At 38.7% G+C, this 6,952-nt stretch overlaps 1 pseudogene; it reads left to right on the plus strand.

Annotated features, from left to right (window-relative positions):
- Nucleotides 1–4,671: 4,671 nt before the first annotated feature.
- On the plus strand, nucleotides 4,672–6,742 carry LOC149250906 (cytochrome P450 750A1 pseudogene; annotated as a pseudogene).
- Nucleotides 6,743–6,952: the final 210 nt, after the last annotated feature.

Genomic DNA, 6,952 nt, shown 5'->3' on the forward strand with positions numbered 1-6,952 from the left:
CTGCCTTAAAGCAGAAAAGATAGATTTAAAGCGGATAAAGCAGACTTAAAGCAGATTTAAAGCATGCATGCATCTTTTGTTGGAGGAAAGCAGGAGAGGATAGGATCAATCCTTCCCAAGACTTCTTATATAAATGTAATGTGATAGGCATGTAATAGATATCTGATTAGTGAGGCATTTATTAGTGGGCAAGATGTAGCCGAGCGTGAGCTCGTTTTTAAGGCTGGAATGCCTTAATTTTGTAACTATTTTATATAATTTATAGAATCGTGTTCAGTGTTATTTGTATACATCTGTGTGTGTGTTTTATAAATAAGTCAAATCCAAATATGCATGCGTTGTGAGTTTGTCAATCTTCATCGATCGCTTGAGAGATCGTCGTGATGCGTTGGTTAGATTCATAATTGTGGAGTGAAGCAGGCATCTTAACCGATTGAATATATGTATAGCTCGTCTTATGTTTCTATTATTTTAGTTCTCTGTGTTGGGCGTGATCGATTAACCTCGCTTATCGATTCGTTCAGCAACAGGGGTGTCCAGTGGAAGTGAAAATTAGCGATGAAGCCATTGTTCTGTGAAACCATAGAGTACGAGTTTCGGCAATCAGAATTTGAGCGTTTATTTGGCAATTATGAAGGAGCCTGAGGGGTCGATATGAAGCCAGGACATGCTTTCATCCACATGAAAGATGAGCAAGATGCCGAGGATGTAATACGAGAGCTGGATGATCCAAAATTTGGCAGGCAACGGCGTGGTCTCAGCATGGACTGGAAGAAGCCGCTGATTGAGGTTTCCGCCGATCTGAGGATGGATGAAGATCCGTTACAGGTTTGAATGTTTAATCGAAAGAAACAGTTGGAAAATGTATGTGACCGCCGCTGGTTATAGAGTCAGAAGTATTCCCGTGTGTTGTGTTATGGTTTGGGACAGAGTTTATTATTTGACACCTATCAGGTATGCTGGTTGTGATTATAAATGGCGTTAATTGCGTGTTGTAAAATGGATTATTAAGTGAATGCTTGATGTTAATAAAGATCCGCATAAACAATATCTATGTTTTAAATCGCTTCCGACGGGACTTAGTGGGCCATAACCCACAGGTCCAGGATCGAGATTTTAACGGAATTGGGATTTTGGGCAACCCCCAAATTCTCATTTTCATCAACTTGACTTGACTCAACATAACTTAACATGACATAACTATGCCTGCAAGGCTTACAATACAAATTAACTCAATTATGCCTGCTAGTCTATGTCTCAGTTAGGCTTACAATGACTCAAAACTTTGACAATTTTGCATGTTCTTTTTCTCTGCTTCCAGATTCTATATCCTCGAAATTGCTTCATTCTTAGTTGCACCTTCTTGTTGTAGGCTCCATATTTCTTTACTTGTTGCTACTGCAATGTTTCTTTGACTTGTCTTGAATTTGTGCAGAAAAACAATATGATCCTATCTTCTACACCTTCCTCTTCAAATATTTGTTCAACCATGGACTGCTTCCACAACATTGCATCTTCAAATTGTCTTCTTTGCTCTACTTCTTGTGCTTCATATTCCTGACTTTCTTTCTGCCATATTTCTTGATAGAAAAATCTTATCTCTTCTTGACTCCATTGCTGAAAAATTGTTTCAATGCTTTCATCTTTGTCTTCAGAAATGTCCATCTCTTTCTCTTCACTTTCATCATCAAGTACTATTGTTTTTTTCTTGTACTTTGCACACTCAAGATCAATGTTAGAAATATCTTCTTTATGCTCTACAGTGAGAGCTTTCTTCTCTTCCTCTTCCTTCTCTACCTTCTCTTCCACTACATCGAGGCTATGTTCCACTATTATGTTGTCAGTGGATATTCTCATCAAAAATTGTTGAATCACTTCATTTTCATCTTCTTTGAAATCACTAGCTACTACTAACATGTTGTCTTCCACTTCGCTTTTAGACCCAAGTAGGTTTCTCTCACCAAATAAAAACATATCAATAAGAGCTTTTTGTTGCATCATGTGCAACCACTCATCACTAGTTAATTGTTCTTCATCAAAGTTAACATCACCATAATTTCCATCCACTCTATTGTGGGATATCTGAGCATGCATGTGCTCATTAACAATTTCAGCTTCACCAAATCCATTAGTTGTGGTTGGATTCACAAATTCACATCTCACTTTGCAGTCATCATCCACATGTGTTCCATCACAGTGAGATTCACCATCATCTGCACCATCCATGTTACAGTGGAGTCCTTGAGCATTTACATGTTCTTGCTCTGCATCACATACAAAAGCTTGAACTTCTCTCTTTAAAATCTTTGTTGCATCTTCTTCATCCATATGCATTCTTGCATAATGTGTTTCAATTTTATGGCCTTGATGACCATCATCCACTTTTGAGTAGGATTCTCCAAGCTCTGTTGTCCTATAAAAGTCTTGCTTATCTACTCTCATATTTGCGACTGACTCAATAGATTGTGACACATCTTGCTTATGCATGTCACTCCCTCTTGCATAACAGCCAAGAAAAGAAAACAACCATTTTTTTGAAAAAATTGTGTTGCAAAATTGTCACATAGTTATGAGGATAACATTGCACAAGTGGTGCGAAATCCTCACTTAATTAGTAAAAGAACCACAAATCCTCCAAAATTCGGGCTAAGTGTGCAATTTCTATATGTTGGGGAATTCAGGTCAAGTGCGCAGATGTCGAGGGTGCGCACATATCTTATCTGTGACCGCCAGTCAAAATGCTACATAGTAATTCGAAACCACGCCGGACCATGTGCTGAAACTCAAGCGAGGCCTTAAAACTCGGCATTCGAAAGTTTAAACTCATGTGCAGTATAAGTGACAAGCTTTTTTTGTAAGTGTTATATGTATAAAGTTTTTTTAGTAAGAGTTTTAATTAAAGTCTTATTATAAGTTTTATTTATAATGGTTATGGTAGGGTACTAAATGGGTGTATCGTAAAAGTTTTTTATACAAGTTTAAAAAAAGTTATAAATAAAAAAGAAATAATCAAGTTTGTGTGATTAATAAAAAAGTTGTAGTTTGTTAAATTTGTTTTTTAGTTTTTTTTCTTTCCAACAAATTGACATTGGAATTCGGGAAAAATTACAAGATCCTAGTTAATATATAATATTATATTATAAAAAAAAAAAAAAATAAAAAAAAAAATGAAATAGAACAACTTGATACATTGTCAAGAAAAATAGAAAAAAAAAAAAAAATGTAAAATTAAATTGATTATAAAAAAAAATTATATTATTATTCATGTAGCAAGTATGGTATCATGTAGCAAGTATGGTCCAACGTATTAGTTTATTTTTGAACAAAATTTTATGTCAAATTTAACATTAAAAATTCAATTTTGATTTGTTTTATTATTTAAATTACTTTATTTATAAATTGATTAATTACACCTAAAAAATTCTTTAAACCATACATCCTCGTATCTTTCGTTTAATACAAATAACTTTAAAAAACTATTCAATTCAACCTCTTTAAAAAAACAAAGCTTTAATATATTTCTTTAATAAACAACCCTTTCAAATATATCCTTCCGAAACCTTTAAAACTTATAGCAAAGCCTCCTCCTTTTCAAAACATTTTATTAAGTCCACTTTGACCTTAGCACCCTACCATCTCAATATATGACTTTATTTTCAAAGCTTTAAAAGTTCTCACATGTAAAACCTTTGACCACTCTAATGCTAGGTTAGGTTTCTTTTGTTTATGCTTCAAACCATCAATAAATTGTTAAGATGACGGCTTGCTTGCGGGCTGCTCAAGCTAATTGTCGCGGCGGCAAGAGCAGCAGCTTTCTTTACTCTAAATTAAGACCTTTGAAATTTGCTCACGATGACGTTGCTGCTGCAAATCGGACCTTATCTGAAATCGCTTGGCGGAAAAGCTTTCGACCATTTTATCACTCTGGGGTTGTGCAAGCTGAGGCTGCAGAATCTCTGACCCTTTGGAACGATAAGATCTCGGACAGTCAGGCTCTGCAACCTGCGGTTGTTGCAGATACTCTGAATCAGCTCTGGTTTAAATTTTTTTAAGTTCTGTGATTTTAGTTTTGATATTAATTTGTTGGAAAGGTAAAAGAGCCAAAAACACACAAGTTACCAATATTTTACTGAACACAACAAATTTGATTTTAAAAAAAAATGACATACATTCACACACTAAACTCCTTAAATTTAACCAACTATTCCACTATGACTTAACCGAATTCGACTTAACTCAATTTGACTTGACTCTTAAAATTTAAGCAACTCTTTGGTAATGAGTAATTAACTTATTTATGATTCTTTCATGAGTAACTTAGGGGAGATGTTACACGTTGACTGTATGGGTCGCTTTCAGAGTTTTGGGATGCAGAATAAAGAGACGTCCAGTTAGTTGCAGGAGATATTGAAAAGAAATATTGAACAGGCTGGCCAGCTGCTTTCATGATCACCCCCACTGCAAAAATTACGGGTCAACGCTAATAAAGAAACGTGCGTTTGCAGGAGATATTGAAAAGAAATATTGAACAGGCTGGCCAGCTGCTTTCATGATCACCGTCCCTGCAAAAATTACGGGTAAGGCTAATGACTCACGCATCTCTAATTTAATTAGCATAAATCCATAAATAGGTGCTGTGGTAGTCCGGAGGAAGTCGGACATGCGTGAAGAGAGAAGAGAGCGTAATTTTATTGAAGACAAAATGGGTTCATCCGAGAAGTTGCCTATGAATTTAGTTACCAAAGCAGATGCAGCTGGAATGACGGTACTTGTCTTCATCTTCTTCTTCTGCATATATCATTTCATGTCGAAGAGACGGAGGAGTTCAGAGCTGCCTCCAGGGCCGTCTCCGTGGCCCATAATCGGGAATCTGCATATGTTGGGAAATTTGCCACCTCGTGCTCTGAAAGACCTTGCTGACAAATATGGTCCCATTATGTATCTGCGCTTGGGTTCAGTCCCTACACTGGTGGTTTCTGCGCCTGAAATGGCCAAACATTTTCTGCAGACTCATGATTTGGTGTTTGCCAGCCGACCTGCAACCGCCGCAGGGAAATATATGGCCTACAATTTCAAGGACGTGGCGTTGGCCCCGTATGGAGATTATTGGAGGCAAACCAGAAAAATATGCATTCTAGAACTCTTCACTGCCAACAGAATCGAGTCCTTCCAATCAGGGCGGGACGAGGAGGTGTCTGAAATGATCCGCTCTATTTGGAAGGAAAGTGAGAATGGGGCGAAGCCTGTGAATGTGAGCAAGGCGCTGCTGTCCTTCATGACAAATATAATTTGCAGAATGCTGATGGGCAGAATATATAGGACCGACGCGCCGGAGAATTTGGGAAGCATTAAGAGATTGGGGGAATTTGTGAGGAATATGTCGCCTCTTACGGGTGCTTTTTATATCGGAGATTTCATACGTTGGTTATCTTGGCTGGATATGCAGCGCATCAGAGGGCGCATGAAGAAAATGCAGGCAGAATTCGATGTGTTGATGGAGGAGGTTATCGATGAGCACATTAAAAACGGTACTGAGGCAAACGGCGAAGGCGGGAACGATTTTGTGGACGTGCTGCTCGACATCTCTGAGAGGGCGGCCGACGAGAAAAACAGAAAATTAAGCAGCAGGAGCGAGATCAAAGCCCTTCTTTTCGATATGTTCACTGCTGGAATTGATACGACAGCAATTACTTTGGAGTGGGCGATGTCGGAGACGTTGAAGAATTCTGGTGTAATGGCGAGGGTGCAGGAAGAGGTGGACGCAACAGTGGGCAAACATGGGCGATTAAGAGCGTGTGATGTGGTGGGTGCAGAGTACCTGCAATGTGTGGTGAAGGAAACGCTGAGATTGCATCCGCCAGTTCCGCTGCTGCTTCCTCACGAGTCGACCAAGGCGTGCACTGTGGCGGGATACCCAATTCCGGCGAAAACGAGGGTCATAGTCAACGCGTGGGCGATTGGCAGAGATCGGGGTGCGTGGGGAGAGGACGCTTTGGCATTCAAGCCGGAGAGGTTTATGGAGGTGGATGGCAGAAACGCAAATATAGATGTGCGAGGTCGGGACTTTGAGCTCATTCCCTTCGGATCTGGGAGGAGAGGATGTCCAGGGATGGCTTTGGCTCTTGAAGTAGTCAGCCTCGCATTTTCACACTTGATGTATTGCTTCAATTGGAGTTTGGAATGTAAGGATGGAATCGAGGGGGAGCTGGATATGAGTGAATCGTTTGGCGTAACGATGCCACGACGCTTCGAGCTCTTTGCTATTCCAGCCCTCAGGTCGCCCGGAGGGCTCTGAAAGTACACGTATATGATGATGATGTTGTTGTTTTATTTAGTGTTTTAGAGAGATTCAGCAATACTGATTGAATGTATGATATGAGAATAAGAAATTGTGGATTTAATCGTGCATTGATGGTAGTATTTTTAAGCAAGTGTCAACAAGTGTGAACCCCAGCCAGCACTCGTTGTAAGGACTCCGGACAGGATCATGGAGCCTGTAAATTGCCATTGGGGATGGTCCATTGGCTCGTGACCATGAATTGAGGACCACGCTGGCAGGGGAGTCCCTCACGTTTCAGCTGTTAATCGAAAAGCGAAGACCTACGGTCATCACCGAACTTAGTCATATTTTAGTGAAGTGAATTCATTGATTATAATTATAATCATAATATTTTAGTGGAGTGAATTCGACGTTTCGTTGAATATATTGATATTTTTATCTTTGAGCTTTTCAAGTGTTTGGACGATGTTCACCTCTATTTTGAAAAAAAAAAAAAATATAGTACCAATAGGCTTTATCTTTTTATGTTTAAAATTTTTTATTTATTTAGTTTTATTTAATTTTTCGGTTTCCATTCTCCAAATTTTGCTTCCTTGCTTCCAAATTTGTTCGAGTTTGGAAGACTTACAGTCTTATGTAACAAAATTTATGTCGGTTCTATCTTGTAATTTA

Source organism: Pinus tabuliformis, chromosome 7 (genome assembly GCF_031772625.1).
Source record: "Pinus tabuliformis cultivar Carrire ecotype Pingquan chromosome 7, CPIR1, whole genome shotgun sequence".
In the NCBI taxonomy this organism is placed as follows: Eukaryota; Viridiplantae; Streptophyta; class Pinopsida; order Pinales; family Pinaceae; genus Pinus; species Pinus tabuliformis.